This window comes from Gracilinanus agilis, chromosome 5 (assembly GCF_016433145.1).
Source record: "Gracilinanus agilis isolate LMUSP501 chromosome 5, AgileGrace, whole genome shotgun sequence".
Classification (NCBI taxonomy): Eukaryota; Metazoa; Chordata; class Mammalia; order Didelphimorphia; family Didelphidae; genus Gracilinanus; species Gracilinanus agilis.
Genome location: NC_058134.1, coordinates 112,059,659 through 112,069,926, shown reverse-complemented (window position 1 = coordinate 112,069,926; position 10,268 = coordinate 112,059,659). Strand labels below are relative to the sequence as shown.

General features: G+C 39.2%; 1 non-coding gene across 1 annotated transcript; it reads left to right on the top strand.

The window, feature by feature from the left end:
- The first annotated feature begins 1,292 nt into the window (after positions 1-1,292).
- LOC123250865 lies at positions 1,293-1,399 on the top strand. Its single transcript, XR_006506481.1, has one exon. It is a non-coding gene; the product is annotated as a U6 spliceosomal RNA (small nuclear RNA).
- Positions 1,400-10,268: the final 8,869 nt, after the last annotated feature.

Sequence of the window (10,268 nt, the reverse complement as noted above, 5' to 3'; positions counted from 1 at the left end):
AGAGGGAGAGAGGGAGAGAGAGAGGGAGAGAGGGGAGAGGGAGGTAGAGAGGGGGAGAGGAAGAGGGAGAGGGAAGAGGGAGACAGAAGAGGGAGAGGGAGAGGGAGGAGGGAGAGAGGGAAGAGGGAATACGGAGAGGGAGAGAGTGTATAGGTGTCTGTGTCTGTGTGTTTGTGTGTCTGTGTGTCTGTGTTTATAAGAGGATTTTTCTCTTCTCCTTCCCTCCCACCATTAGCCATGGTGTTTGAATTAAAGCTATTTGATGAATAGAAGACAGCACATCCAGAAAGGAGTAAAGACACACATGGATACAGAAAGGAAGTATTCTAGCAGCTTCAGGGAACAAAGAAGTAGCTATAGATTCAAAAGAGAAGAGGGAGAGAGGGAGAGGGAGAGAAGGGACAACTGAGCTAGCTACACAGACAAATAGACCCTGGAAGCCTAACTAACTTACCCAACCAGGAAGAAATGCTATACTTTGAAGGACTCCATGAGGAAAGAAAAGACATCAAGAATATTAAATCCTAGAGAGTTGCTTTGCCATGTTCATTCTCTATTTGTGCACCATACTATGGCTGTACCCTAAGTCTGTGCCCACTCTTCCCATGGACTGAATATTTTTGAGAAAATACATCCCAGGTTTGTGGGAGGTAAATTATTTTTACCCATGGTTCTTACTAGGCTATCATAGAAAGTGTCTTTGCTATGAGATATTGCATCTACTGGGTGACTAATGGGGAAAAGATAACTGGTGAGAGCTCATGAGCTATAGTAATTGGAATTCCACATCCCCAGATTTTGCCCTAGAACCTGAGTAGTAGCTATTCTCTTAGAATTTTACCCATGGAGGGTACCGTCAATTATAAAGATAGCCCAGAAAGGACTATATTTCTACGTAAATAGAAACCTTAACTTTTATCAACTACTACTTAATTTAACTATAACAATCTCTTAGGCCTAAGTAGAAAATTTATCCTCATATTTCTTTTCAAATCAAAAGCCCTGGGAAAAATCCACTGCTCTTAACCCTGTGGCTCTGCTAATAATGGGACTTTGGGCAGCTCAGAATTAAAATGTCAGTTACAGCTTGCTTTTTTTCCCCTTAATTTTAGTCTCTAAATGCCCTAAGGGAAACGTGATCTGGGACCTTGTCTGCCAAATCCTAGAAAGACATCATGATCTCTAAGACCTCTGAATAACATTCCATCTACTTTTTCCTTCACGTTCCACAAAATAGAATTTCTGTTCTACATAGCTGTTTTGCTCCAAATTGCTTTTTAAAATGCACCTCAGTGCTTGCTTTGGCAGCACATATACTAAAATTGGAACAACACAGAGATTATTAGCACGGCCCCTGTATGAGGACAAAATGCAAATTCGTAAAATATTCCATATTTTTTAAAAATTAAATTAAATGCACTTTAATCTATTTTTGTTCTTTGCCTCACATCAAAATAGAGAGAAAGCAAGAAATAATGGAGCTACACCCGGTATAGGGGAATAATGTGTAATTAGCCTTTTCCAATCAGTAGAAGGTTTTCCAAACAACCTTTATCTCATAGCTCTGCACCCTCACAGGGCAGGTTTCTTTTAAGAAAAGGTATAAAGAGAGAGAGAGACAGAGAGAGAGAGACAGAGACAGAGACAGAGAGAGAGAGAGAGAGAAGGAATATCTTCAGATTATATAATCAAATACTCAACTGTTCACTGAATCTGGGGCGCCATGGACCACCATTTCAAAGGTATACAATGTCTGACTGTGAAATAGCAAAATAAGATGGCTACAGATTGAAAAATGCCCAGAACTGCAGGCACCACCCATCCCCTGACTACTAGAGCTATAGAGTGAGACCCTCAGCAGAGCAACCAGAAAGTCTCTTCTTATATGGGAACATGCATAGAAAACTGAGTTCATTGCTCAATTACCCCTGAGAGTTCTATCTAAATCCTCTTCTCACTCATTCTCTGTGTACCATCCCCATAACCACATAACTCTGAAGGCTAGACTAATGATACAACCAGCAATGTTAATATTACTTCCTTTTTTACAAAATAAATGCACATAAATCATCAGCATTTCTATATATTTCCAACACATCTCAGCAGCAAGAGTTTGAAAGAGAAATACCATTTAAAATCACACTAGACAATATAAAATACTTAGGAATCTATCTACCAAAACAAACACAGGAATTATACAAACACAACTATATAACACTTTCCAAACAATTAAAACTAGATCTAAATAATTGGAAAAACATTGAGTTGCTCATGAGTAGAATGAGCTAACATAATAAAAATGACCATCCTACTCAAATTAATTTACTTAATTTACTTATCAAACTACCAAGAAACATTTTTACTGAAATAGAAAAAACTATAACAAAGTGTAACATGGAAAATGGCAGGGTCGAATTCCTGCAAGATACAGGATCAAGCGTCACCCAGAATTCCAGGAGAACCCCCTCTGGAGAATTCTGGGTGAGGGAACAATTGGAAAGGAGTTAAACAGTTGATTCCTGGGGGTTGAAGTGAGCAGGTCACTTTGCTTGCTGGTCCCGGTTTGGGGATTGCCTTGGTGGCCATAGTGGCAAAAGCCATTGTGGTTTATTCCCAGGAGTTTGTCTGTCTAACAGGATTAGACCTTTCTTGCTATAGCATTTTGTTATTCATTTAGTTATTTTATATATTAAAAGTAATTCTTATAATTGAGGGCCAGCTAGATATAAAGTCTGCCACTCCCTCCTGGGGGGGGGGGGGGAATTTCTACCTAACAGTTCAGGGTTTCCCGGATCTTATCCAAATCCTAGATACCCCTTCCCTGCCCAGCCTTCCCTTCTTTTATTAGTAAAAACTTCATCTTTTAGTAGTTGTGCCTGACTATTATTTTGGGCATACTCACAGCTACCATAAAGCTTGGTTCCTTTCAGTTGCCAGCCAAAGAAGTCAGATCCTCATCTGTCCCTGATAACAACACATCAAGCTTCACCTAGTGCCCCTCAGTCAAACCTGTGGGGAACATAAGTTGAGAAAGTGACCATCATTAGAGATTTGCCTTGCTGAGCCTTGATAGAGGACATCAGTCCTGCTTCCATTTCCAACTGATTTCCAACTGCTTGGTGGAAGGGGTGAAGAGTAAGGAGTATCTACTCCTCCCTACTCACTCTAATCTGTGTATGTGGGAGGAGTGAGCCCTGCAGATTTCTAGTTTCAGGCCAACTCTTTTCAGCTTCCCAAACATCTCTGTTATTATCAACATAACAGTTTTGAGCCAGCCAACCTAGGATTTTTATTTCAGAACCTGTGTGGGAAGAGATCAGTAAGGCCAGCTTTATCAACAGGGCCATTGTCACACTGGGGTGCTCTGGGGTGCTGATATATGGGATTTGGCAGGCTTGTGCCACCTTTTGGCTGATAACGGTTCCCCAATTTTTCAAACAAATGATAGAAATATATGATATTTACATGTGGTTAACAATATCAGTGGGTGATGCTTTGGCATATGTACCATCAGGGATAGCCATGGCTGCAACTTTCTATGGGGCCCTGATGATATTGAGGAAAGTTTTGGCATTTACCTTTGGGAGAACAGAAATAAAGAAGCCTGGTTTTGGAGTAATTAGTGAAGCACATGAAGACCTTAATTGAGATAAACAAGCAGATCAGGGAAGGAACGGACCTAGATGCAAAGACAATCATGCAGCTAGAGATTATTGAGAGTGCAGTCATACCAAAAAAGGGGGGGGGTGATATTAACAGGCTATGGATAAGAACACTGAAGAACAACAGGTTACAGGGTCTGAAGTAGCTCCTGTAGCTATCCTTCCCATTACCAATAGGACAGTGGTACAACCTGACTCAGGCATTATACATGTTAAAGGCTACAAACCTTTCTCAGGGGAGATCTGAAATGGAGGTTTCTCCAGTTCTATACAAATCCCCATGAGACTTTACAACCCAACATTTGAGGACATGGAATTGCTCCTATCAGAATTATACACTCCTAGTGAGAAGGCAAAGTTTATAGCCAAGACAAGAAGCAACCCCAATCTTGCCTTGTGGCCAGAACAACATCAGGACTTAGAACTCTCCTCACATGCAAACATGGCTTATCTTAAAAGGTGTAGGGAGGATTTAGCAGAAGCAATGGGGCTCCATGCAAGGCGATCAAATGCATGGGGGTCCTTTGAGAAATTAACACAGGGGAGGAAGAACTCCCCAGCCTTTACCTGGACAGGCTCATAGAGGCAGGCGAAACTATCCTAGGTTTCAGGGACATGACAGCTGAGGATAACATCTAGCATGTAAGAGGCAGTTTGTAAAGGGCAGTCTGAACCACATCCAGGCTTATTTCAAGGTACATTGCCCACAATGGGAGACCATGCTCATTGAAGAACTAAGAAAGACTGCTGCATACATCCATGAGTCTAGGGGATAGCAAGCCTAAGCAATCAAAGGCCTCTGAAAAGGATAGGGAGATTGCAGAGCTGAAGAGACAAGTAAAGGAAGCTCAAAAGGCCAAGGAGATAGAGGAGATGAAGAATATGACTCTGATGTCCAGCAATCAGAGGAGCCAGAGCAGGCCTAGGCAATCTTCTAGCAATACTAACAATTCTGTCAAACGTTGTTTCTTGTACTTGAAACGTGGGCACATTGTTCATGAATGTAGGTTTAAATCTCAGAAAAATTTTGGGAATAGAAGCAATAACAATGATAACAATAGGAGAAACACCTACTATAATTCTAGATATAACAACAGCAATAATAGTAGCAACAACAGGGATAACAACAGATACAGTGACAAAGTAAAGGCCAGATATTGTGAACATAACTGTGCTAAATTTAGTAATTCCCCTAGTTTATCAAAAATGGAGGAATACGTGTCCCAAGGAGCAAGGCCTCATACGTTATGAACCAAGAAATAAGCCTTAGTTGTTGCAAGAACAGATAAGGGCAGTGACAGTGATGTGGCAGAGGAATGTGGGAAAGACAAAATGGGTGCAGAGGAAATTATGAATTATGGGTTGGTGGATGCAGCACAAAGTTACAAAGAAATGACTGAGGAAGATTTGCAAATGGAGGAGGATATAATAGAAATAAAGGAGGGAATTTATGGGAAAATAAACAGTGATATGGGGAATAATGAAGGGGAACCAGGCACATCTGCACAAGTTCTTGATACAAGCTTGAAGAAAGTAGCATTCATTGACTCTCACTATGAGGGGAAAGAAGCATTATTCTGTAGTAAGACTGTGGATCATTTACATCAATCTGTAGTACAGCAAGGCCAAACCACAAGGGCAATGGTTTTAGACAGGTGTTCTAATGGCAATCTCTTAGAAACAGACAGTCAACAAGGGAGATGGGCTCCTGCAGACCATTGAGAAGGAAAGTGCAAAATTCTCAAAATTCATTTTCCATGTTACACAAAGTTCATCTGGAAGAACAAAAAATCAAGAATATCAAGGGAAATAATGGGGAGAAACTTGAAGGAAGGTGGCCTAGCAATACCAGATCTTAAACTATACTATAAAGCAGCAGTCATTAAAACAATATGGTACTGGCTAAGAGACAAAAGGGAGGATCAGTGGAATAGACTTGGGGTAAGCAACCTCAGCAAGAGAGTGTATGATAAACCCAAAGAGCCCAACTTCTGGGACAAAAATCCTCTATTTGACAAAAACTGCTGGGAAAATTGGAAACAATATGGGAGAGATTAAGTTTAAAGTTTTTTGGTTTTTTTTTTTAACCCTTGTACTTCGATGTATTGTCTCATAGGTGGAAGAGTGGTAAGGGTGGGCAATGGGGGTCAAGTGACCTGTCCAGGGTCACACAGCTGGGAAGTGGCAGAGGCCGGGTTTGAACCAAGGACCTCCCGTCTCTAGGCCTGACTCTCACTCCACTGAGCTACCCAGATGCCCCCCCCCCTTTTTTTTAAACCCTTACCTTCTGTCTTGGAGTCAATACTGTGTATTGGCTCCAAGGCAGAAGAGTGGTAAGGGTAGGCGATGGGAGTCAAGTGACTTGCCCAGGGTCACACAGCTGGGAAGTATCTGAGGCCAGATTTGAACCTAGGACCTCCCGTCTCCAGGCCTGACTCTCAATCCACTGAGCTACCCAGCTGCCCCCAAGAGATTAAGTTTAGATCAACATCTCACACCCTACACCAAGATAAATTCAGAATGGGTGAATGACTTGAATATAAAGAAAGGAACTACAAGTAAATTAAGTGAACACAGAACAGCATACTTGTCAGATCTCTGGGAAAGGAAAGATTTTAAAACCAAGCAAGAGTTAGAAAATTACAAAATGTAAAATAAATAATTTTGATTATATTAAATTAAAAAGTTTTTGTACAAACAAAAACAATGCGACCAAAATCTGAAGGGAAACAACAAACTGGGGAAAAATCTTTATAACAAAAAACTCTGACAGATGTCTAATTACTCAAATATAGGAGCTAAATCAATGGTATAAAAAATCAAGCCATTCCCCAATTGATAAATGGGCAAGGGACATAAATAGGCAATTTTCAGACAAAGAAATCAAAACTATCAATAAGCACATGAGAAAGTGTTCTAAATCTCTAATAATTAGAGAAATGCAAATCAAAACAACTCTGAACCTCACACCTAGCAGATTGGCTAAGATGATAGCAGGGGAGAGTAATGAATGTTGGAAGGGATGTGGCAAAATTGGGACATTAATGCATTGCTGGTGGAGTTGTGAACTGATCCAAAGATTCTGGATGGCAATTTGAAACTATGCCCAAAAAGCTCTAAAAGACTGCCTGCCCTTTGATCCAGCCATAGCATTGCTGGGTTTGTACCCCAAAAGAGATCATAGATAAAAAAACTTGTGCAAAAATATTTATAGCCTTGCTTTTTTTTTTTTTTAACATTTTTTTTTAAACCCTTGTACTTCGGTGCATTGTCTCATAGGTGGAAGATTGGTAAGGGTGGGCAATGGGGGTCAAGTGACTTGCCCAGGGTCACACAGCTGGGAAGTGGCTGAGGCCGGGTTTGAACCTAGGACCTCCTGTCTCTAGGCCTGACTCTCACTCCACTGAGCTACCCAGCTGCCCCGATAGCCTTGCTTTTTGTGGTGGCAAAAAACTGGAAAACAAGGATATGCCCTTCAATTGGGGAATGGCTGAAATAATTGTGGTATCTGCTGGTGATGGAATACTATTGTCCTCAAAGGAATAATAAACTGGAGAAATTCCATGTGAACTGGAAAGACCTCCAGGAACTGATGCAGAGTAAAAGGAGCAGAGCCAGAAGAACACTGTACACAGAGACGGATACGTTATGGCAAAATCAAATGTAATGGACTTCTGTACTAGCAGCAATGCAATGACTCAGAACAATTCTGAAGGATTTATGGAAAAGAACGCTACCCACATTCAGAGGAAGAACTGCAGGAGTGGAAACACAGAAGAAAAAAACTGCTTGAACACATGGGTTGATGCAGACACGATTGGGGATGTAGACTCAAAAAGACCACACCAATACAACTATAAATAATATGGAAATAAGTCTTGATCAATAACACATTTTAAAACCAGTGGAAATGCACATCGGCTATTGGGGGGGAGGGGCTGGGGGAGTGAAGGAGAAAGTAAGAACATGAATCATGTAACCATGAAAATTTTTTCTAAAAAATAAAAATTTAAAAAATATATATATTACTTACTTTTTGTCAATAAGTTTGAAAATCCATTATTGTGTTTAAGTTCCTCCTCCCTTTAAGCCTTGGGAAGCTACTATTCTTCCTCCATGCCTTTGAAGTCAGTTATTATTATTTTTACAAACAATGATAAAAATTGCTATTAATTTTAAATACGTAATAATAGGATAAGTAAAAAAATTAGTGGCCTTTAGAATTATTAGTCAAAAGACTCAACCTGCTGTGAAGGCAGAAAGCAACTAATAAAGTTACTTCCTGTAAGGTGCTCTTTTTTGTTTGTTTGTTTTTTTAACTAAGCCTGATATACAAGCCCATCCACTCTCACGAAGTAGTTTTTGCAGTATTTTAGGGTGGTGCCTCTGCCTTAAAGACTATAAAATCCTCTACTCTCAAACACTCAGCATTATGGACAGATTTATTATGATATAATTCTTGAGGCAAATAGATGGTATAATGGATGAAGCTCTAGGCCTGAGGTCAGGAAGATCTGAGTTCAGGTTCTGCCTCAGACACTAACTGTGTGACTCTGGGCAAGTCACTTAACCTCCGTCTGCCTTAGTTTTCTCAACTCTATAATAGGAATAATCATAGTACCTAGCTCACAGGGCTGTTGTGAGAACCCAATGAGATATTTGTAATGACATAAATAAGTGCTTAATAAATGTTTGCTTTCTCTCCTTCTCCCTCCTTAAGGGATACACTCAAACATGTAGCTTCACAGGATAATAGTACATGACCTGAATATTGTCAAATAAGTCACTGAATCTAAGAAGAACTTTGAAAACTTTAAAATGTTATACAAATATGACATCATCATCATCATTATACATATCTCAGAGGCACCCCTGAAGAACAAGATGTGGTATAATTTGGCTCCAGAAACATCTTATCCTGAGCCTTATATAGAAAAAAAATCAGGGCTTATGGCCCTCATACCCTTAACTTATTACTTATCTCCACATCATGTATTCTGAGGGTAAAATTCTGCTCAGTCTATAATCAACTTTTGCATCTCGACCAGTTCCATAAAACTATGTTTGTTAAGGCTAGAGAAGATAAGAGATGTCAAACTATGCATGTCCAAAGTAAAGAAGTCAATTGGAATCTTCTGTGCCTAAGATTGTCCTTATGTCCTATGACTATAGCATTCCCCGCCCAGAATCCCTTTCTTGGGAGCATTAAGTTGACAAGAAGACCTCCCTTCAAAGACACAGAAATGTATTTCAGGAGTAGACAGATAATAAAGCCAAAGCAATGCGACTGACGTCAGATATGTTGTAAGATGTATAAGAACTCATTTTTCACAAACTATATTAATTTCAATATTTCAATATAAGGGTCATGGAAAAATTCTGTGTATTTGTGTGTCTATGTTCTGGGTCAGGTACTCTTTTTTACATTTACATTTTTTACATTTTGAAGCTTTTTACATTTTCTCTGTCCTCAGGAATCTCAACATATTTTTCTTTTAACAAAATTTGGTTAATAGAAAAGTGAGACAAGAATTCTCTTCCTGCCTAGTGGCCTTCATCACTTACAGTTTTGGAATGTGTTGAGAGTTTGATGCGCCACCTCCTAATTAGCTATTTACCAATTAGAGGTGTCTTTGAATGTTCAAGGGAGAAACTGAATAATGAGCTCCCAAGATGTGTGTGTGAATGTGTGTGTGTGTGTATGTGTGTATATATATATATATATATACACATATATGCACTTGGACCAGGAAGAATGAGGATCTTTGATTTTTGAGAGAATCAATTGACTATAATAATATGCTTTGACTCATAAATTAATAAAATATTTTAAAATTAAGAAATACTGCCTCGTGAAAATACCAGCCATTACAGATATAAAGGCAATTTTTGGCTTTATTTTTATATGATATTTTATTTTTCCCAATTACATATAACAATTTTAACATATATTTTTCAAAATTATGAGTTCCAAATTCTTTTTCTCCTTGTCTCCCCTCTACTTTCCCTGAGACGGTAATTTAATCTAGGTTATACATGTGTGATCATACAAAATATGTTTCCACATTGGTCATGTTATGGAAGAAGATCCATGTAAGACAAACATACAAAAAAAAAAAAAGAAAATGAAAAATAGTATGATTCAATCTGTATTCAGACTCCATCAATTCTTATCTCTGTATGGCATTTTTTTAATAAGTCCTTTGGAATTGTCTTGGATTGCTAAGAATAGCTAAGCTATTCATAGTTGATTATCATACAATGTTCTAGTTCTGTTCACTTCACTTTGCATCAGTTCATGTAGGTCTTTCCTGGTTTTTACTGAAATTGTCCTGCTCTTCATTTTTTATAGCACAATAGTATTCCATTTCAATCATACATCACAACTTGTTCAGCCAATTTGTGGGGGGCCATCAAAACCCACCCTGTCTGGCATGGTCATGGGGGACCCTGAGGAAGTGCATGGCAGCCTCAGGAAGGATGGAAACCCCTCACTCAGATACCCCTGTGTGACTCTTCTCTTACTAACACTCCTTATTATTGTAATTATTGTGATCAATATCCCTACTCAGCCCCAGGGAAAATCAGAACAGTAAAGGCTGTTAC